A 24,288-nucleotide genomic window follows, 5' to 3' on the forward strand; every position below is an offset into this window, starting at 1 on the left:
ATTTGAAAAGACTTTTGATTTCATTCCCTCCACTGGACTATTAAAGAGGTATCATCCATTAAGATCCAATGAGCTTATCTCAAACAAACAGTTTGTGGCAATAACAGAATAAGATAGGTGTTGCCTTGTATGTAAACATTATTGCACATCAGTTGGTGTTTTCTATCTTCCTCTATTATGTTAATCAGTAAACCAGCAGTTACAGAAAGCATCAAGAGGGGAGAAGACCATTTAGTTGGAGTGTGGTTCTCACAGTAAGTAAAACTTCCACTGATTTCAACGGAGCTGGCGTTTCTCTCATGGAAATTGGTCATCCTGTAGTATAAATTCACAGTTTGGTATGCAATGTATTGAAATACCCCTCATGTCCCTCAAAATGGTGCATTCTAATATATTCCAGAGGAGTGGGGAGGAGATAATCATTGGAGATTGATACATATATACTGAAAAGAAAACAGTCTTCTGAATGATGCAATAGAGAACACATCCCCAAATATGTTTATTCTAGCATTTCACAACCTCTAGATTGGTATCCATCATTGTATATGTGCATTGATATATCAATCTGACTCCTGACCTGTATAAAGTTAGGCACATGCTTGATTCCATTGCTGAATTTGGGCCATAATGTGGATCTTATCTACTGCAATTGCTTTTCCTGATTTTTAAAATGCAATGGTTTGTTTCCCATCTTATTTTAATCTGATACTATTCCAGGTTTTCCAGTCCCAATTCTGTTACATTTTTGTTTTTTTGCCTTAGTTAAAATTAACTAAACTGAAGGGAAAGGTACAAAACACATATAGTAGGTTGATAAAGATCACAGAATCCATATGCTGAAACTGAACTGAATTTTTTCCCTCATAGTGAAACAGAAATTAATCCCCTAAATTTTCCCTTGGAAATTTGCACTGTTGCTGCAGCTAGGGATGGTTCAGGCAATGCCACTGACAAGCACTATGGAAAGTGAGCTTAGACACTAAGCCTGCAATAATTCTTCAATACCTTAAGGGACAGAACTACCATTGTTTTGACAAGAGGAGAGCACAAGAAAAATAGATAACATTTCCCTTCAATATTGTCCTGATGGACTCCTAAAGTGCAGCCAATTCTGCTTCTTCATACACCCTGGCTTGCTGTCAGATAGCAGCATGAGGAGAAAATGATGAGTTCTGCTGTTTGATCAATCAGTGAGAGATTAGGTTGGCCCACCTTTACCCCAGCTACATGACTGCTCCTAGCTCTTAGTGACAGTTATCAAATATCTTATTGATAATAGGGTCTTGGGCACTATTTCTGAGTAGCTCAATTGATGGGGAAAATACAAAGTTTCCTTATAACAAACTTCCTCAACTTCAACTGAAGAAGTCCGAATAACATTTGTATCTATATTAATGATGCCCTGTGTGTTTTGGAGAAACAATTATTTATTTATTTATTCCTTATTTTCATTTACTCTTTTTTTAAAGGAAATTTCAAGTTTAGATGTTAATATAGATGTTAATATAATATGTTTAATTTTTTTCAAAGGAAATTTCAAGTTTAGATGTTAATATAGAATAGACTACCCCAAGTGCAGGCCCAAGGAGGTGGATTTATCCTGCACGGTCTGTGGGTCTGCCTTCTACAGAGAAACACAGTGATGAGTAAGCAGAGAATAAGGAAGGACAGATTTTTAAATATCACCTAAATGCAACATGGATTGTGATAGCATGGAGTTAATACTGATTGGTTGTTGAAGTAGGAGGAGTAGCCTTACATTAAAAGTGGCTAGCAACTTTGTGGTTGCTGAGACAGTTCTGGAAGGTTCTCTGTGACATAGGGTGTCTAATATTCCAGAGAGCATCTTACTCTGTGCCAGCATATTCCTCAGTACAACTGGATGCTGCCCATCTCCCTTGGTTTACTCAAGAGTTGGCCCAGGGGCTCTGTATTTATCTTTCTCCCATTGCTTTGGGTGCAGAATTGTCAGCTACATCATATATCCACAAAAGGAAGGAAAACCTTCAATGGTACCAAAAAGTGGGCTGTGTAAAACTCAACATACTCAATTAGCCTTTACTAACTAGATATCAATATGTTAAATATTAAGATAATAATATGCTGAATTAGATTCCAAACACTATTTTTATTTGCATAAAAACCTTCATGTTTTTTGTGTTCAATGGCAATTATTCAAATCAATTGCTTTTAAAGACATGTTTGTTTGAATTTGCAGTTTTGAAATAATAACAAGTTGAAGTGATTAAACCATCATCTGTCTATCATTTTTAAAGGGCCTATCACTGCAGATGATATTCTTTACCATCCTTCTGTGTTTTTTATCGTAGGGGGAGGGGCAATACACATCTGAAGAGCTTCACAGCCACTGTTCTGAGTGATTTGTATATGTTTTAGCAAAAACGTAAGCTCTTCATGTTGCTCTTTGGAATGGATTTGAGTGTGGAGTCAGTTATATTCCTTGAGTGAAAAGTGTTTTGAGACGCTCACATATAGGGTATGCCAAGGGTAGGATCAGTGATTGATTCATAATATGTCACTAAGTTCAAACTCCTCATTGCTGATAGTGTGACATGGAACAAGCAGCATTTACTCTTTTTATTTATTATTATTAATGTATCACTGTGTTCGTTTTTCATGTCTAGTAGTGCCAATAATGGGTTACGGCTCCGTACCAACACAAAATAGGCCCCAGCCCAGCCCTGAACAGCTTACAATCTAAATTTAATTGCAGATTCTATTCTGAGAAAAATAGTATTTAGGAACATCATTTAAATACACAGTATGTAAAATGTTCATTGCTTTACTATTTTACCATGCATCTGTTCTAAAGTTATAAATACAAAGAGAAGACTATATATATATATGATATTTTTAACTTTCCATTAGTCACCAAGTGCCTTTTCCCAAATTTCTACACTGGGAAAAAAGTTGTAAATAACAATTTTTTTCAAGAGAAAGTTCCCAGTGTTTCAGTTTTTTTACCCAAGGGGGTTGTGAGCACATTCTTTGGTATCTCAGACTGAGACCTAATGATCATGCCATAATTCTCCTCTTTTAATGGAACCCCATCACCCCTAGTCTTATCATCAAAGATTCATATTGTTGCCACTGTTCTTCCAGCTGCAGAAATGGGCTCCCTTGGATTCCAATCAATATCACTCCTTAATAAACCAGAGGCTTGTGCATCAAGTGTGAAGTGATAGGAGCAACTGTATCCACTTCCTAGTAGTTGAATGCATTGTGGTGACAGAGAAGCCATTAACTGATTCTAAATGTCATAACTGGCAGTGTAGAGTACAACCAGTAGGCCATCAGCCTGCACTCAGTATCTTAGGTAGTCTGAGGGCTACAATAGGGATGACTGCAATACTCTGGTCGCACACTATCCAATGCCATCCTCCACTCACTAGAGGAATTACAGCTTGGGGATTCTGGGGAGAGGGAATATCAATCTCCTTTCCAAATGTATCACATAGCAGAAGTGGCATAAAAAGGAATCCAGAATCCGGGGCATTGTCAACAGATTTCATCCAGAGCAAACTGAGAACTCCTCTTCAAATATACTTGTGGATTGTGGAACATCACAGGAAATATTCCCTACATTCTTGCAGCCAAGTTCATCTTTCATACAGGAAACACAGAAAAGGTTACCAAGCCTTTGTAAAGAACCTCATTGCCTGGGAATAAATAAATCATGCTTTAGAAGCCAGTCTGCAAACGTATCTGTTGTCAAGACTTTGCTGCAAGAATCTTGAAAACCAATCAGTTGGCAAATGGCAAGTAATTAAGGAACCAAGTATAAAAGCCACAATGTCTGCCAAAAAGAAACTAACAAACAAAGAGCTGGAGCATTGTTAATCATTGTTTGGATTAAAACACAGATAGGGGAATTCATCCAAGGAAGAAGAATGTGATTCGCTTCAGATAAATCAGCTACTGATATAGAGGGTTTTGTTTTGTTTTTTCTACTTTCCCTCACAAATTCTTGACAAAACACGAGAATGCAACAAAAGTACAATAGCTAAGTTACAAAAGTGTAGTCTTATGTAACTACTCTCTCTCTCTCCCCTTCTCCCTCTGCTTAGAGTCAAGGAGTTTGTGCATTATGAAATTTATTTCAAGGAGTGCTTTATAAAAGTGAGATTATTACAGTTTTACATGGAGTTAGCAATAATCATTCTAAATTAAGGTGCCTGATTATCACTTTTAGGAAGGTTCTACTAAACGGAATCACAGCCTATTTTAAATAGGATGTGTTAATTAAAGAAAACAACTATAAACTACAGAGAAGCAGGCTTCCTCACAGCTTGCGTTCCAGCTTTGTCTCCCTCCTTTTATAAGGAAACATACTGTCTGGAAGTTTCACTGTATTCCTATAGTACTGTCCAATTGTGCATGAAGAGGGCATATAGCTATGCATGAGGCTTGTACATGTGAGTTGTATACTAGGTGTTCAGAGACTATGGTGTGGGAGCCATATACTTACAAGACAGATAAATAGGCATAAAGAGAGCATGGTACAGCGGACAGCCCTTTCTCCTGCATGTTTCATTTAGACACCACAAAAGAACTGCAAACAGAGTACTAGTCAAAGCGGTCTGTGATGTCTTTCATTTGTATACATCCTCTGGCTCCCAAAGACTCTTAGCAGTCTCAGGACGGACATGTCAGACACTATGCCATGGTCATGCCACAGAATCGGCCCACAGGATCCCACATTCACAACACTAGAGGACTAGTCTTCACCATCCACAGTGCTAATTCATGCTACAGCACCTTGTTACATAGTGCCAAGAGCATAGGTATTTACTGCCACGGTTTGACTGTGGTGCCGTATGTACAGTCACCTTTGGCAAACCGCCATCCCCACATTGCTTGAACGCACTGAGCCCTATTTTCATGGGCCAGTGTCAGTGCTTGTGAATTTCTCTTCTCATGGAGTCAGTGGATACATGGGTTCAGTTCTATCACTAGTATGCTTCCCTGGTGATGTTATTCTCACCTCTTTTTATCATAAGAACTGCAGTAATGGAAAGAACTTTTTAGCAGTTCAGACCCAGCTCTTCATCATTACCATGGCCTAGGAAACTGATGAAGAATATATCCACTAAACCTCTGGATATTTGAGCATATTATAGCCTTCTCCACTATTGTAGGCGTTGTCTACACACAAACTTGCACCTGTTTCGTTAAAATGGTGCAAACTGATTTATGACACTTTTATTAAGACCTGTGTGAGTAACGGAGTTTTTTGTTTGCTAGCAATTCTAAAAAAAAAAAAAAGGGAAAAAATGTTTTGGGCTGGACCAAAAAAAAATTTTTTTTTTTAATTTCAGTGAACTTAAAAGTAAAAAACAAAACAAAACATGAATGAAATGTTTTGTTCAAACCAAAAGTATATGTTTTCTTTCAATTTTGAGCATTTTTAATGCTTTTGAATTTTTTAAAAAATAACATTAAAGGAAATATCAAAACAAAAAAATCAAAATGTTACGTTCTGAAAACATCAAAATGCAACATTTTCACCTTTTTTAATTTACTTACTTTTTTGGGGGGGGAGGGGGGAAGAAACAATTTAGTAAAACCAACACAAATTACTTTGGTCTCACTGAATCCAGATTTTTCACTGAAAAAAAGTTTTGGGCAAAAAATTTCACAGCACTACTCTCATTACAGTTTAAGAGGAGCTTACTTCAGTACAGCTAAAGCCTGATCCTAAGTGATTAAATTAAGTGGAAATGAGTGGTTTAAACTGAAAGACTAGTGTTCACACAGCCTTTTGCACCTAAATCAGTTTCAATTAACACCTTAAGTAAAACTGGAGTGACTCTACATGAAGACAAGCCCTGAGTATTGTCAAGCATTGCCATGGGAACAAAGAACTCTGAACTTTTGACAGGTCAGAATCGAATCAGTTCAGTTTTAATATCCCTCAGCTGGGTTAATATCATTTCTGCTTCATTTCTGGATGAGCTGCTCAATCATTGTCACTAAGTCTGAAAAACTTGTTTTACCTGGACTATTTTCTTTTTCTTTTCAAAGAGAGGCTTTTATTACATGTCTTCTCACTTTAGTGCATCTCATGCTATATTCCTCATATCCTGCTGATATCCATTATGACCAAGTTGAAGATGCGGTGTCAATTAGTCTGAGACTTGTGAAGGATGACACTGAAAGTAGACCATCCAGTTATCTTCTACTTCTGTTGATTGTAAGAAATTGTTTTTAAATAAAGATCAAATGTATTATATATAGTTATAGAATTGTACATTTTTCCCCTTTTACTACAAGTAATAGATGAAGTGTTAGATTTATAAATGATTTTTTTTTTTTGGTAGCTTGCATGCGGTTTGTGCCACAATCTTTATAAAAAGCTATTTTTTATCATGTAAAACAGAAAAGAGTAGTTCTACTTTTAAAGTGAAAGATAGGCATGCTTTCCCTTAGTGGTTTGTTCTCCTTCATATATAACCTTACGGAATCATTAATTGTCTTTGTGATTCAGGATTTTTGTATTGAAAAAAACTCATTCTATTATTTTAGTATATGCCTATATAGCCACTATGCTGGGGTCTTTTTTAAAGATGAAAGTATCCACTTAGATAACCGCTGAATGGAAAATGATTATATTAATTACAATTAGGGTTACTAATAGTAATGAATATAATTGCAACTATGTGCAACACATAATTCTTTTCAAGAAGCTGGAACCATGAAAGTAAATTGATGGTCCAAAAGCCATGTCTTGTTTCCCTCATTAGAATGCTGCCTCAAAAAAAATGTCACTTCTATTTAGAGATGAGTCTCAACTGGGATCTTATATCCAACACTTGACCATGACCTTCCACAATGGGTATTCTCGGGAACTATCCAAAACAATAAGATCTGTGAGAGATGGAGACACAGCTTTCTTAACAGTTGTCCCAAAGACAACAGGATGATCATGACTCACACTTTCAGATCCAAATACAAGACTCATCCTTGTTTTACAATCAACTATTTTGCAAAAGCAAGCAAACCTACACCTCTTCACTCCAATATACACACACATATGCACAAACAGCCCTGCACTGTGGGAAAGAGGAAAGCATGAGATGACAGAACACTAGTTTATGTTTGCTTATTTTCTTGAAAGGTGTTTAGATACCCTGGAGCTGATCACAGTATAATGACCTAAATAGATAATTTAGATAGATAGAACCCACCACTACCCTCATCACTAAATTTTGGAGGCAAGGTTAGGCTCTGAATCCCAGGATCTGAATCCATAACTATATTAGTAAAGGATTTTTTCTTCTTTTTTTTTTTTTTTTTTTGAGGGAGTGTAGGGAGCAGGGCGAGGGGATGAGAGGAGGAGGATTCAAAACTAGACTAGGCCAGTTTTACATACTGAGTCCAGGTGTGGTCCAAAATAAAGGAAATATTGTGAGAACAGATGATCTCATGAGCTTTCTCCTATTTCAGGCTGAAATGTCATTAGATTATTTCCCAGTAATGCAGTGCTATCATCCTCAAACCTCAAGACTTGGTTCTGCCTGAAATTCAAAGTCCAAATCCAAGACTAAATCTAATCCAGATTAAAACCACCTCAGAAGCCTTTCTTTACTTTAGCTGGAGGTGGACAGATAAAAATAAATTGCACCCTCTCTTTTGCCTTGGGCTATGGATACTTTCTTATTTTCTAAATATCTGCCAACTCCTCAGTACACAGTATCCGAGAATCAGTGTTGCAATGTTTTCTGGCCCTACACTATACTGAGTCAACGGAAGCCCCTTAAGGTAAACCAAACCTAACCTGATTTCATTCAAGCACAGTATAGTTATTATCTTCCACAATAAAGTGATCCTGTCCTTATGTTAAGAAAGCAGTAGACTGGATATATATCTTGATTTTAGTAAGACTTTTGACACAGTTCCACATGACGTTCTCATAAACAAATTAGGAAAATGTGGTGTAGATGACATTACTATAAGGTGGGTGAACAGATGGTTGAAAAACTAAACTAAATGGTTCACTGTCAAACTAGGACAGACATAGTAGGTTCCCCCACAGAGGTCTGTCCTGTGTCCAATATTAGTCAATATTTCCATTAATGACGTGGATAATGGAGTGCAAAGATGCTTACAAAGTTTGCTAATGACACCAGAGTGGGAGGGGTTACAAACACTTTGGAAGACAGGATTAGAATTCAAAATGATCTTGATAAATTGGAGAATTGGTCTGAAATCAACAAGATGAAATTCACTAAAGACAAGTACAAAGTACTACACTTAGGAAGGAAAAAGTCAAATGCACAAGTAGAAAATGGGGAATAAGTGGCTAGGTAGTAGGACTGTAAATTTTGTGGGGTATAGTGGATCACAAATTGAATATGAGCCAACAATGTGATACATTTGCAAAAAGGGCAAATATCCTTCTGGGATATATTAACAGGAGTGCTGTATGTAAGACATGGGAGGCATTTGTTCTGCTCTAATTGGTGCTGGTGAGGCCTCAACTGGAGTATTGTGTCCTGTTTTGGGCACCACACTTTAAGAAAGGTGTGGATAAATTGGAGAGTCCAGAGAAGAGCAACAAAAATAGTAAAAGATTTAGAAAACCTGACCAATGAGAAAATTTTAAAAAAACTGGGCATATTTAGGTTTGAGAAAAGATGACTGAGGGGGGACCTGAGAACAGTCTTCAAATATGGTGAAGTTTGTTATAAAGAGGATAGTGATCAGTGCTACTGAAAGAGCATAGTGATTGCCTTAATCTGCAGCAAAGGAGATTTAGGTTAGATATTAGAAAAAAAATTCTAAGTATAAGAATAGTTAAGTACCGGAGCAGGTTACAAAGGATGTTGTGGAATCTCTGTCATGGGAAGGTTTTTAAGAACAAGTTAGACAAACACTTGTGAAGGATGGTCTGGTTTACTTGGACCTGCCTCAGCTCAGGGGGCCGGACTAGATAACCTCACAAGGTCCCTGTCAAGACTACATTTCTATGACTGTGTCAGTTTTGCCTTCCCTGCTCACCAGACTCTACATTAGGAGTGGCAGAGCCTTGGGGGTGGTGATCTAATTTAATCTTCTATGCCATCTGGTTTTGAAGATGGAGTGGTGTGTGGCTAACATTTGCATGAAAAGATTCTTTTCTTGAAATCCCAATTTCTTCAGAATATGGATTTCTTCAAACTTTTGGGTGACCCCAGTCCTACAGGGAAGAGCTAGCTGCCATTTCTGGAGTCTGGTGATTCAGCAGCATGAGCTATTTGCCTCCTGACAATATTCCCATGATACTAAAAGCCATGGGTGGTAACTGGGCTTAGTGTGTTTCTACCCTTTACAAAGATTGTTGTCTTTGTAAGCCATGCAAAGTCTTCTTAGATTTCTACATCCACTAAAAGCAGGCGGTTATTGCCATATGAACATGGAGCATCTACTGCAACTGCAAGCAAGAGGGTAATTTATAGCAGAATAGGCCCTAAAACAGGGGAGTGGAAAGGAGAGAGGACTTTCTGAAAATTTGGCAGATGAAAATGTAATATAGCTTATCATTGATTTGTCAAAACAAAACAAACAAAAAATCAATGGGGTAGAAAAAGTTTCAAAATGAGAATTTAATTCAGGCAGTGAGACAATAGCATTGCTGTAAATATTTGTATTCAGCTAGAAATCAGCAGCAGATTGCGACTGAATCAATATAGTGAAATGTACTTTAGATGTTTATTATTTAGTATGTAGGACCAAACCCTGAGGTGCATATAGGGTTCTTAAGCCTGTGTTCTTTACAGCCTCAATGGGCCTTGATTCTCACCTGACAGTTCTGTCTTCAGAATGGCTCTTCCCTGTATGTCTACTGACGTGTCACAGTTAGGCAAAGTCACGAACTTGGCCTCTGAAGGAAGGGATAGGACTGGGGACTGCAAAGCAGCTCTTCAGCCACTGCTTAGGGCAAGCTGCCCACCAAGATTTGATGACAACTCTGTGTGGAGTGGTCCCAATAAAAATACCAGATCACTGTAACTTAGGCCTGGTCTACACTTACCGCAAAATTTGTCGACTCCCTAAATTCTAGTTAGTGTGGCGTCCCCATATGCTGTGCCGACTGGAAATGCCCTCCCATCAATGCAGCATTACTCTTTTTCTGGGGGTGGATTTATTGAGTTGACTTCTGGATTGATTGAGAGGATCTCCACTTCCGCTCAATCGATTCCAGAGAATCGATCTGGTGGTGCCGAATTTGCCACCGTAAGTGAAGACATACCCTTACATTCATTCTGCAGACACAGTGAAACATGGTACCAATTATGCTACTTTTCCACTTCCACTCACACTACTTTTGCAAGTAACATGACTTACCTCATCATTTTCATCACTTCTGAAGCAGTCCCCTTCGTTCCTCTTTTCTCCGATTCCCATGATACTTTCACGCACACTTTACAAGTCACTTTCACAAGATGAACTTTCCTTCAGAACGCTGGAGAATACTTCTGCCTCTCTCTGTAGACCATATCTACCTCACTCAGTTTTAATGCATTAGTGTGAGAAATCAAAACAGATCTTTTGTCTTTTCTTTTGTTTTTTCTGTAAGTGCTTTTCCTTATTTGTCTCACTTTATATTAAAGATACATTTATGAAGAGTTTTTAAGGAGTTAATAAGTGATTAACAGATATTTTAATGCATGGCTAATCAATTGTTATAGAGTCCAATAGGTCAATAGGTTGCTAATAACCATCTATAACACAGTCTGCTGATCTGCTTATAATCATCTATAACATATACTACTTATGTCTGTAAAATGCTTGTAGTGTTTATTCTTTATTGATTAGTCTTTTATAAACTCTTTATAAAATTATCCTTAATATAAAGTGTAAGCATTTAATTAATGACATTTACAAATATCTTGATTTAACAGTGGAAAAGCTATTTAAAATTAATACTCAGTATTTGATAAACACCCAGCTGTCAGATGTTTGACATCTGGAAGCGCTGTTGGGGGGCAAAAGTACTTGTTCTGCTTTATAATCCCTCAAGAATCTTGTATTACATTTAAATACTTCGGTTTCCATGATCAATAATTTCAAATTATAAATAAAACAAATTTAAGCATAGCTAACACTACAGCTTCGTCTAGAACATGTTTTTACTATTTTGGATGGAATTACAATAAATAATGCAGACCACGCTATTCAAGAGATCCATCCATTTACTAGTGCACAGTTGTAAAGTCTCTGTTTTAAGCCACAAATCTATTTTCTACTGATGCCAGCTTTATGTAAAGCATTTTCTCCAAGGCAACTAGTGTTCTCTTGTCCCATGTGTACTTTATGCAATTATTCATGATTCCAAAATTAAACTCTGATGCAGCCAGCAGGTACTAAAAGCAGGGTTTTTATTATACTCCCCCAATTAACCACATACACAACACAAACTAATTAGACCAGCTGGATCATTATTAGTGTCATCACTTCAGATAAAAAAGCAAAATTTTGATGACAATTAGCACATGTAGTATAATGCTTAAAATCTTAAAGCCATTTAATCTTCTTACTTACATTCACAGATATCTGACTTAGATGAAGCCCAATAAAGAGCTAATGACTGAGTTCAGTAAGGTGTAACTGTGATTGGTTTGTGCAGTTGTGCTTCATATTGAAGCAAATATGAATGCCAGCAATGTTTCACGGGCCCAATTTTCATCTGGGTGTGTACCAGACCTCCACTTGTATGCATGTCAAATTGCATGCAAATATACACATGCCCATTTTTAGCAGGTAGAAGTATTTTATACCCACTTTGCACAGGTGTAAAGGTGGAATCCACTATTTAGATTCCTAAACCTCAGGTATAGGTAGGTGCCTAAGTCCTAGTTTTGGTTCCATTGTGATCCACAGAATTCCTGCTGAATTCTGTAGGTGCCTAAATTTGCTCAGTGCCTACGATTTTCAGAATCTTTCTCTGATGACCCAATGACTATTTCACTGTGGATAAATGCTTGAACGGTCATTGGGTGTATGACAGAGAGGGAGAGGATATGGGAATGATAGGATATGGGATATGGGAATCCAGTGGTTAGGGCACCCCTCTGGGAGATGGAAGATGTTGGGTCCAGTCCACCTGCTTGAATCACTCTTTCATTATTTATCCAGAGTGCAACAACTTCACCAGGAGAGACTGAGGAAGCCCCACATCAGACTATTCCATTGTGTGCTATTAGAGCACTCTCTTGAGAGATAGATGACTCCTGTTCAAATCCTGTTTCCTTTCTGGAAGAGAAGGAGGAATCATACGTGGTTCTCCCACATCCCAGCTGAGTGCTCAAACAACTAGGCTAGAAGTTATAAGGTGGGTGACACCACCACCTCCTCTGGCCATTTTGTGTGGAGTGAGGCAGGTGTCTAACTCATTGCCTTCAAAATTGGCTTAGGCTCCTAAACTGCCTGACTCCAGAGTGGCAGATTCCTGTTTGTGGATAGCTAAAATGACACAGGTGCCTCTCTGAAGCCTGTATTTAGGTGTCTATCTCTGATAGAAGTACCAGGCTTAGTAGACACCCCTCTCCTTGATGTCTCCTATTGGCTAGCTTAGGGTATGTCTACACTGCTGGGGCTGCATAGATTGATGCAGTGGGATCAATTAAGCAGGCTGTGGAAACCCGCTCAATCTATCCCCAAAGTGCTCTCCAGTCTATGCCATTTATCCAACTCCTCCCTCCCCCCACGAAAAGAGTGAGGCTGCGTTGACCAGAGGGTATCTCTGGTCAACGCAGCACAGTGGAGATGCCGCAGTATGGCAACGTAAGTAAGTCGACGGGAAATACGCAAGCTACTTAATGTAGCTTGTGTATCTCCTGTCGACCACCAGTGGCAGGGTAGACCAGTCCTTAGACAGGGAGCCACCTAACCTGCTGGCTTTTGTGGATGACATAGGTGACAATCTCTTCCCATTCCTTGTATTGGGAGCCTATGCATCTAACTCAGCTTTGTGGATCATGGTGTTACCCCTGTGATTTTCTAGGTACCTAAAAGTTAGTCATTGTGGTGCTCAGTGTTACAATGTCTAAGTCCCTTTCCGGATCCCACCCCCCAATGATGACACAAGTTATAAGGCAGTAAAGAATCATGACCCAGTTCACAAAATATGGAAATCCCTGTTTATTTCCAAAAGAGAATTATAGAATAATTGAAAATACTAAAGACAATCACAACCCTGATTCCAAACACTCAGAATTGTGGAGTGAAGAAGAAAGAATCCAGTCTTTTGTATTTATACTTCACCGTAGTGATGCAATGCTGGGTGAGGATTCTGCTACTGGATTTTTATTTTCATTTTTTTCTATTGTTTTTTAAATCTCCAACAAAAGAGGAGCAATATATCACACTGCCAGCGTTAGGAAGTAGAAGTTCCAGTACAATACACCAGAGTGACAGTTAATTAGGAACCATATATTGAAATCTGCCTTAATACCGTGCTATGAAGACTATCTTCTGTGTGCAAATAAGCTTAATTAGTGTCACAAACTTAACTGATTATGAAGAAGAATAACAATAAATTAGTGTAGGTTTACCTACAAAATAATAACAAATCATAATTAAAACAAACTTTCCTGAGGAAGAGTAATGTAGAGTAAGATTTTGCCTTTCAAACACCTGCATTGTAAATCAGGACTGCATTTCATTCCTTTTCAATAATTTGCCTTATTCTCTCTTCCCTATGCACCCCCTTTATTTTTATAGAACACTTCAGAGGATTTGTGATGTGATGTACAAACCTCAGGTGCTTGGCTGGATGGTTCTGGCTTGCATGCTCAGGATCTAATTGATTACCATATGAGGCATGAAACTTAGTTTCATGGTGTTGGGAAAGAATACCAGCTTGCACTTACCCCTCTAAAACTCCAGGTTAAGAAACACTGATTAATTGATTACCATATGTGGCGTTGGGAAAGAATTTCCCCCCACGTCAGATTGGCAGTGACTTTGGGGATTTTTCCATCTTCCTCTGAAGCATAGGGTTGAGTCACTTGCCAGAATCATCTGGGTATATCTAATTTAATTAAATTCCCTTCCATTGCAGGGGCTTTTGGTATTGGTGTACCTCAGTGCCTCCAAGTCTCTGCCTATGGCACATAATAGCTTAGTCTCCTGAGAGATGGAATGCCTTGATCTAATTTAAGTTGTTTGGTTTAGCATGAGGGTGCTGGGTGGTGGTGGTGGCCTGTGATATACAGGAGGCCAGGACTGTATGACATACTGGGCCAGAAAGGGTTAATGATAGTTTGTGAACTCAAACAGCCTAAGCCCGCTACACTTGCAGAAGGTGTTAAGCCTGGAGGGAGTAGTTAAAAGCACTAAACCTAGGTCAGGTGGGGGTGATCTAGGAAGGAAAGCAGATTGCCAGCTCTCACTCAATGAGCTTCAGCTGAGTTGGATGGATGGTTGACTGGCAGACAGAGCCACTCTGAGTGAAGGTAGGTAGGTAGGTCTGCAAGAGGGAGCTTAGGGCAGCTGTGAAGGAAAGTTAGGGAAGGGAGTCTGCCCAGGGCTTTCTGTGTTGGTAGATACCTGCAGGGAGATTCCTGGAAGGCCAGGAACTGCCATGTGAGGGGACTGGAGGAAACTCTCTTGCAGCAGAACCAGATGGATGGCCAAAACTGCTGAGGAGCTCTGCTGTGGACCTCTAGAAGAACTCTAGAGAGAGTGATGCTAATATACGGTGAGTCTGGGGATGAGTCGATGAGAAAAGTCCAATACAGGGTAAGGTAGGAAGTAGTTCAGGCAGGCAGCAAGTAGTGTTTGTGGAAAAGCTTTGAGTGTTTAGTAAAGGGTCCCTGGGCTTGAATCACTCTTTCATTATTTGTTCAGACTGCAACAGAAGAGACTGAGGAAGCCCCACATCAGAATGTTCTATTGTGTGTGGGTTAGAGCACTCTCTTGAGAGATAGATGACTCCTGTTCAAATCCTGTCTCCCTTTCTGGATGATAGGGAGGAATCATACCTGGTTCTCCCACATCCCATCTGAGTGCTCAAACAACTAGGCACCACCACCTCCTCTGGCCATTTTGTGTGGTGTGAGGCTGGTGTCTAGCTCATTCCCTCAAAAATTGGCTTAGGTAGCTATGCTGCCTGACTCCAGGTTGCAGATTTCTGTTTGTGGGTTGCTAAACTGACAAAGGTGCCTCCCTGAAGCCTGGGTTTAAGTGTCTATCTCTGATAGAGTTACTGGAGAACCCAGTAGAGGGCTTGTGCCTGGGTTCCCTTCCTGGACTGCTGAAGAAGGTGGAGCAGAAACATCCTGACTAGGAGTTAGTGCTATTGGAACTCCCCTTCTCCTCAGCCCCTTCCCCCCTTCTGGAGTTAGACCAAAGGCCCACAGTGAAGTCAATTATCTATTTGTTGGATTAATAGATTACCTTGGAAGGGGTGGGACCTGGCTGGAGGATCAAGTCACAAGATGTTGACCACTATGGGGGTCACAGCCATTGTCAGCAGAGGGTGCCAAATAACAGACAGCCTGTTCTGCAATGCCCAGCCACAAGGAGGTGAAATTGCTGGTGAGTCCTACTCTTAGAGGGTTTTTTAATAACTATAGACCAGTGATTCTCAAGCAGGGTTATGCAGAGGCCTTATAGGGGGGTACAGCAACTCATCTACATATTTACCTAGTTTTACAACAGGCTACATAAAAAGCTCTATTGAAGTCAGTACAAACTAAAATTTCATACAAACAATGACTTGTTTATACTGTTTTATATATTTTATATATCCTCAAACTGTAGGGGAATTTGTTTTAATGGGGTCGCGAGAACCATCGTTAGACTCGCTGAGACCAGGGCAGAAAGCGGAAGCCCGAGTTTTTAAGTGAGGTGAAACTTGAGGTACGCAAGACAAATCAGACTCCTGAAAGAGGTATAGTAGTCTGGACAGGTTGGGAATCAGTGCTATAGACCAAATGTAGTCTTTCTCCAGCAAAAATGGAGAGAACAGTTTGTGAGTATGAGAGAAGTTGCATGAGGGAAAAGTTTGTCACCTTAGGTTTGATACTCCACTGCATTACGCTTGTTGTATCTTCACTGAGGCCATGATGTACTATGGAAAGTGTCCTAGAATTTTGTAATGATCTGTAATAATGGGAAACGGTAATTCCATATCAGAGATGGTGGACTGCAGAAAGTAGAGTGTGTATCTAAAATGATCTATGTCAGTCATCTTCCTTAGTCTGAATATTTACACTTTTATCTAGAAGGTGATTAGCTCACTAAAGAGACAGGTTTCTGCAGTCTGTTCAAAGGTTTGTGAAGGTCTCCCATCTAAGAGCCGGATTCTGGATCCCTCACTCATATGGGGTAGCACCTTACTATGCAGACAGTCCCGTTAATTTCAGCAAGACTAAATACAGTGACAATGACCAAATCTGGCTGTTGTCCTCTTTAAATGCCACTTCTCATACTAATATTAGTAACAAAGAGCTAGGTTTTGATACCCCCTGCTCATACTGAATAGAACTGTACACCACAAGTAGTTCTAGGACTTCAGTGAGACTCCTTGCGCAATAAGTTACTAGGTAATGAGTCAGGCATCTGAACGTGGCTTGTAATAAATAGGACTAATGCAGAGGCAGAGTATGCCTACGCTGCCTTCTGAGATGTGATGCTACCATGTGTAGACCTACTCGAGCTGGCTCTAGCTTTGTCAGTTAACAATAGGAGTGACGCTGTGGCAACTTGGGCAATTTAAGCCCAGTCGGGACCCTGGGAATGTACTCAGGTGGTCAGCCTGAGCTGCTGGGGCTTCACGACCATTGCTGTTTGAGCTAGCTCCATCAGAGATAGCTCAGATACGTCTGTGTATGATGTAGTGATGCTTCTGATTGCCGGGTAGGCAAACCCAAAAACAAACCATCGGATTGTGGAATCGTGCCCTTCTAAGCACCCACAGTTCTCCCTGAAGTATATGGGAGTTGCAAAACTCCTATAGGTGCTTAACACCTCTCTAGGATTTGGCTCAAAGTGTGTCTTTCTTTGTGGTGTTGATGTCTGTCTTGTATCTTATATTTCTCAGCTAGTGAGAATGGTCAAGGGGGATAACTCATTGTCTCTGTAAAGAAATTGCCCTAGACAACTGAGAACTCTTCCTCTGAGTAACTGGGACCAGATTTCTTTAAGTGTGTAGGTGCCTAAAGATGAAGATAGGTGCTTTTGAAAATCCTACTAGGTTCCTATGTGTCTAATTCCCATTGAAATCAATGGTAGTGAGGTGCTTTTAGGCACTTATGGCACCTAAAGACCTTTAAAAATCTATTGATCCTAGCACATGGTATTAACATAACAAATGTTTGTCTGAGGATTCCAGGGCACATCTACCCACTAAAAAGAAGCTGCCTTTTTGTGGGTATAATTTATTTATATTTTTGCTGCCACAAATCAACAGCGCTCTGAATCTGAATATTTTTGCCTCTTGCTGATTCAATTTAGAGGTGCAAGTATCACAATTCACTTTGAGGGTGTAATTCACACTTGCAAAAAGGAGGCAGAGTCTCAGCCTTCCTAGAATTGTACCTCTGTTTCTGCCATTCCTATAGTGAACCCCAGAATGTAAATATACATGAGTGGTTTTGGTTTTCTTTGACCCCCTCTCCACAACTGGGCAAAAGCGACTGCTATAGAATTTTACTTTGTGTCAATAGTCTGGCTAGTTATAATCCCCGGATTACCACCAACACAGTTTTCTTGAATAGTCATATTGTGGCTCAATAAATTCAGGGAAAAGTGACTCTTGTGAATTGGTGGGATCAGAGGTAAAATGCTGAGACCACGCACCCTTAGTATGTTCCTCCATGGATTAAAATACAGAGCAATCTGAGGAATATCAACTATTTTTGCGTGGGGGGGGGGGGGGTGTCTACTGTTTGCAGATTCCTTTTGTATCTTTTGACTGTGAGCTTGTTAATGTGTGTTTTGGATGAAATATTTAGGCAAGAAATAATGTTGCAACTGAGAAGCATGCAGTATTTAACAGCAGAGAGTTGAGTGGAGAGTGTTTGAATCAAAAGATAATCCCAGTGATGTTGCTGCAAAGCTTCATATTCAAAACTATTTAAAAAAAATATTCTTTTGGTAGTTACTCATAGCTAGATTACATCTCTTGGAAAGAGCAAAATATATGTAGGCAGTGAAGGTCAAAAAGTATCCCAATACCCTTTTTTCTTCTATTACTATAGTATTCTAGCATCCAGCTCACACTATGAGCCTTGCCATTAAATACCAGTAATGTCAACAAGAGCGTGGATGTTTTACAATTGCTTCCACATTTTCTGCATACCAGATGAGACTTTTTTTTTTTTCTTTTAAAAGTGCGTTTGTATGAGTTTGTGTTTATTCATTAGAAAGACAAGGTGGGTGAGGAAGTATCTTTTATTAGACGAACTTCTGTGTGTGAGAGAGACAAGCTTCTGACCTTAAAGAGCTCGTCTTCAGGAAACAGAAGTTGGTCCAATAAAAGATATTACCTCACCCACCTTGTTTCTCTAACATCCTGAGATCGACAGGGCTACAACACTGCACACAACCATTAGTCATTCATGCCATTAGTCAGTCATGATGGATTTTATTATTTTTAATTCATTGATTGATCACTTCTGAGATGGCAACATGCTCAATTTTCTACAAGGCGCACAGTGCAAAGACTGAGTCCCTGGCCCCAAAAAAGCTTAGGCCCAGATCCTCCACGGTATTTGTTCCTCACTTTTGTTGAAATTAATGGGAGTTTGATGCCTAAATAACTTGGAGGCTCTGGATCCTATTGTCTAAGAAGACAAAGTATATAGGGAAGGGCAAACTGGGATGTTTAGAGGGGAAATAAGTAGATTGTTTGCAATATTATTATAATAATTATTAGGATTGACTCCTGCACTCTCCCCTCCCCCGAGATTGTGAAAAAGTGAGATGTTAAATCCTCTTTAAGTGAAAAAAGGATGGACTGACATTGGGAGAGAATGCCCTACGTGGGACAGTGGGGAGAAAAGAAGAAATAAATGAAGGAGAAGCAAACAAAGGAGACATTGGCTCTGACATCAGTGCAGTTTTGTTCATATTAATTGCTCTGTACCTCAATTTGTGTGCAGATATCTACACCCCACTATCTTTTCTGGCAAGTCCTGCTTCTGCCCTCTCCCACTCCTCAAGAGATCTGTCATTGCCTCTTCACAACTTTCTCCACATCCTTTCTCTGGTTTATCTCACCCGCTCATACAACTATCATCTCTGTGCTGATGACTCCATTTGACCTTTCTTCTCTGGCCTGTCTCCATCCAATCCCTATATATCTCAGCATATCTCTGGATAACTAATTTTCAGTTAATTAATATGTCCAAAATGGAATTCCTTCTTTTTCCTGTCAATATTGACACTGGAACAGTGTTTCCTGTCATTCAGGCCTGCAATCTGCGGTCATCTTTGACTCCAACCTTTCCCTCCCTGAACGCATCAAGGACATATCCAAATCCTGAGGATTCTTTCTACACAACAATTAAAAGGTCTGACCTTCTGTCTCCCTCCTCGCAAATAAAACTCGCACCCAGGCTCTCATCATCTCCTTCCTTGATTATTGTAATATCCTTCTCTCTGACGTCCCACATCATTCCTTTCTGGTTGACACAAAATGCAACCACAAAGATCAGCTTCCTAATTTAACCATCTGACTTCTAACCCTCATCTTCCAGACTGGTTCTCCACTTCACCTCTGCACCAAGTTTAATGAAAAATCAGTTAGAGGTTGAGTGAGTTGAAGGATTTTTAAAATATAAACTAGGGTTGGATTAGAGGATGAATGAAAAGCTAAAATGATAGTGGCTAAAGTCCTGTTTGCTGGAATAAAGAGTAGTCTTGCCTCATTCTGTACCTCTTGGATTTTAATAAGGATTAGGAAGGGAATTATATTTCCTCTCCCTGCTAGAATCCTACCTCTATAATTGTGGGCCACCAGAAACCTCAGAAATGATTAAACAGAAACAGCACTAGTGAGGCTGAGCAAAGGACAGTAAATTCAATGTAATCATTGTGGCTTACTAGACAGGGCAATTAAACTCTGTAGCAAGAGGTGGACAGTAATTATTCTTACACAAATGTGTGCATTTTCTCTCATTAAATGCTTGCATCAGGCTCCACAGGTAAAGACCATCTGGGGTTTTGAACTCCATAAATATTTAAAATGAATAAACTTTAGATAACCTATGAATAAAATATACCATTTAAGTTGTTGGCTTTCACCACAAAGTAGTATTAAAAATGTATGCCCATGGGGGGGGGGGTTCATTGACCTTTCAGTAGAATGGCTCGTACTGTTATGATACAAACCAGCCATGGTTAGGAAGTACTATAATAACTCCTTTTATTCAAGTAGCTGTCATATGTTGTTAAGCACCCCGTGCAGCCTGTAAAATATATTGAAATGTAGGCAGCGTTCTTTGTCAATGGAAGAATGCGTGGCTTTTGAATGTGAATACCAGCCAACCCAGCGTGAATCCTGATACGAGAGATCAATAGATAGGTTAAACACTTATTCTCCATAGCACACTCTAGAGAGAGAGGCTGGAATTCTCACAAACTCTCCACAATTGGCGATGCAGTTGAAAGCTATGCTGGGAACCATTGGTTCCATGCCTCTCCCAAAATGCCGGTTAGAATGTGATTATGCTTTACATGGTGCTTTGAAAACTTTAATCAGTGCTCCTGATTCTGCAAAGCTGCTTTAGTAAGCAGGATTAAAAAAAAACCCTATGGTACAATAGTTACCATTCAAAACTCAGCATTTTCTAATAGTTATCACACCATGATAACTAAGATGCTGCAGTTATTTCATATTTTAAGTACAATAGTAGAGCGGGGTGACATTTTTCAGCAGAAACTCTTTTGCCAAAAAATGCGTATTTGAGTCATTTCACAAATTTGTGTTGATTTGGCCAAATTGTTTAGCGTGGGGGCGGGGAGGGCGAACAAACCCCAAGAAATCAAAACATTTCACTTAGATATTTTCAGAATGAAACACTTTGTTTTTTTTTTTATTAAAGTGACTTTTCATTTCAAAATATCATCAATTTCATTGAACGTTCCATTCGACCCGAAACAACTTTCTTTCTTTTTCACTTGCTTACCTAATTTGCTTTTATTTTTGGGGGGGAAACGAAAAATTAGTTATCCACCCAACTCTCGGAGTGGGCGAGAAATAGTGTGGTAACATTCAGAAGTCAACATTTACCACATTTTTAGTTTCAAAGTAGGAATTAACATGTGGTAAAAATAACTAATAACCAATGCTAAAGAGTAAACTTATAGTCTATAGGCACTTTCTTAATTTTAAAAATGTATTTAAGCTTCAGCTGACTTCTATGGGACAGAAACTTTAATGCCGTATTTTTTTAGTACAGTGGTTCTCATTCTTTTCCATGCTGCAGCACCCTTTTGTATATCCTGGAACGCTCTTCCTTTCAGCTGGGATATTTCTTCCATTTAGCAATATAGAAAGGGCAGAGTGGGTCACAGCCCATGTCTCCTCTTCACAACCTGTAAGTTGTGGACCCATGTCTCTCATTTTCCTTTTACTGTAACTGTGTAATTTTTCTCCTTAGCAATTGGCCAGCACACACAATTTTCTGTGACTACCACTATAATGTACAGTGCCTGTCTCTTATGTTGTTTCAGCCCTCAGACATCCAGACATATGATATGCAAAGCGATTCTATGAATATTGTTTGTGCTGAAGACACATTATAGAATTGAAAACTGAAAGTGCCTGTTGTGTTCAGAAGAAAATGCCTGCTTTTCTGAAAAATGTGCTTTTTGGTTATAATTACTGAATACTGACATCTAAAATAAGTGCTCTCTGACTAAAAGGGAGGGCGGGTTTAAAAAATATGCAACACTATCCTTGTTAATCCTGCTGTGTGTGTGTGTGTTCAGGCAAATCTCCAACCAAAGCCAACTGGGATTTTTCTGGGTGAGGAATACAGGTCTGAAGATACTGCAACCATTGTGGCGGAGACATTTAAAAGGACTTTGGGTCTGATTTTAAAAAAATATTTACGCACGTAAAGATACAGAAAGGCACCTAGCCTGTTAGGCACTTTTGCAAATCCCTTTAGGTGCCTAATTCCCATTGAAATCAACACTTTGTGAACCTAGCCCTATATTGTCAAAGGGATGTAGGGAGGCATCCACAAAAGAACTAGGGTGTCTAAATCCCAATTTGCACTCCACTGTGGTCCACAGGGCTCCCACTGAACTCTGTAGGTGCCGAAACTCACTCAACCCCTAGCTTTTGCAGTAAAAGTTCCCTAGGTTCCTATGTTCCTGCCTCTGGGGCACACTGTTGGGACACACAAGCCCCAGGGTGACCCACCAATCAGAGGAAGATGGGTATTCAGCTGCCTTAGTCACAGCCTGGGATTGGGCCTCCATATGAGTGCTTAGAGTGCCTACTGGATCTGATCCCATTCAAACTCTGACAGGAGGAAGACTGGAGGTGATACTATCCACTTTATAACTTTTTAGCTGGTGATTAGAGTGATCTCCTGGGATGCAAGAGATCCAGGTTCAATTCCCCCTCTCTGCCAGAGAAGGAGAATGCTCTAACTACGGAGCTATAGCATATTCTGAAGTGGGGGCTCCCTCAATCTCTCCTGTTGAAACTGTTCCATTGTGGGGAAAAATGAATGGTTGGAACTGGGGGACTGGATTGGACTGCAGAATCATTTCCATTCCAGCGCACGGTCTCTTTTACTCTCAATACCCAATGACTATTGAAGTATTTATCCACTGTGAAATGTTTCGGTCAACCTGAATCTGCATTTGTCAGTCAAAAAAAAGTTTCAACTAATGAGTGTCACCCAGCTCTTCCCAGTCTCTTGTACATAGAGTACATACAAAGGCTTAACAGGATGGGGCCCTTAGTCAGGAAGAGGATGTTTATAAAACCTTTCTTTACATTGTTTCAGTGCCATGGTTAGGTTTCTTCACTGACTGAATTCTGGACATAAAACACAAGAATGTTGAGAATCAAGTTCCAGGCAAGTTTATTACTTGGAAAAACTAGATTTTTCCACCTCCTCTTTTCAAAGCTCACTTTGAGCCCTACTTCCAAAAATTAAGCTTTTTCTTATGCTGGTATTGCTGAGTAAAACTTTCATGTTTCCTCCTCTGAGTATTTACTGTGAAACTAATCCATATATTTCCACCCATCTGCTCCATGCCATATTTCCACTATTTTTATCAACTTTACAACAAAAGCACTTTTCTCTTCTCAATAGTTTTGTCTTTGCAGAAAAGGGAGTGTGGGATGGAAAAGAAAGGGAAACCTTAGTGTTTGGTTTCTTTATAGTAAAACCAGTAGGAAAGGATTTTTTTCTTCTGGATGTCTCTTAGCAGTAGTCTCTGAACCTCTCAAAACACACAAATAAACTTCACGGGCTTATTGTTGGGTTTTGTTTACTCTTCTATAGTAAATGTAACAGGATCGTGAGAATTTGTGATTTTGAATAAGAGGTCACCAACCTGAAAAAAATGGGAAACACTGGCATAGATTATTATAATGGTCCTCTCTGGCCTTCAGATTTGAATCTTTTGTGCTTTAGAAAACTAAATTCAAATGTTAAAAATTGTTTATAAATATACACAATAATTCAACAGATACTATTGAAATTAAATATACATTACATTGTTAATTATGAAAATTTGAAAACCTATTAGAGCCTGGAGTAGAAAAGTCTTTCTGTATCCTACAATCTGTTAATGATTATTAGAAATTGTAACTGACTCTGGTGTAGGTATATTGTCTCCATCTAGGTATCCTGAAAGATTATTAGAATTTTTATCTGCTGCTAAGCAAATATTTTTGAAGTAAACCAAGATCAGAATGTTGTGAGATCAATAGACCCATCAGTGCATGGGATATATGCTTTACTCAGCTCATACATATAGTCACTCTCGTGAAACGTTACATTTCTATGAAACACAGGTAAAGCCTATACTTACAGCATCATGAATAATCACATCAATTACTACTTTATGAAACAGCAGTACAGGATGGGTGGGCTTTTTTGGAAGTGCCCACATGAGTTATGAATGCAAGTCCCATTTACTTTCAATGGGATCTGTGCACCTAAAACACATAGACTTTTTTGAAAATTCACCATGTATCTGTAGTATGACTAAAATTAGTAAAGCTAGAGTAGAAGCATATAGTCATAAGGCATGTTACTATATTTCACGGAAGTTGACTTCTGAAAATCAATTCACACTTCCTCC

At 39.2% G+C, this 24,288-nt stretch overlaps 1 long non-coding RNA gene across 1 annotated transcript in view; it reads left to right on the top strand.

The window, feature by feature from the left end:
• The first annotated feature begins 14,534 nt into the window (after nt 1–14,534).
• The window catches only part of LOC137145423 (uncharacterized), a 59,003-nt gene continuing 49,249 nt past the window's right edge, over nt 14,535–24,288 (top strand). Inside the window, exons 1-2 of the long non-coding RNA XR_010917653.1 lie at nt 14,535–14,704; nt 15,398–15,543. This is a non-coding gene — a long non-coding RNA (uncharacterized lncRNA). The remainder of the gene's footprint in view (nt 14,705–15,397; nt 15,544–24,288) is intronic.

The sequence above is a fragment of the Emydura macquarii genome, unplaced genomic scaffold (genome assembly GCF_026122565.2).
Source record: "Emydura macquarii macquarii isolate MOO-44397 ecotype Brisbane River unplaced genomic scaffold, CSIRO-AGI_Emac_v2 contig_3530, whole genome shotgun sequence".
In the NCBI taxonomy this organism is placed as follows: Eukaryota; Metazoa; Chordata; order Testudines; family Chelidae; genus Emydura; species Emydura macquarii.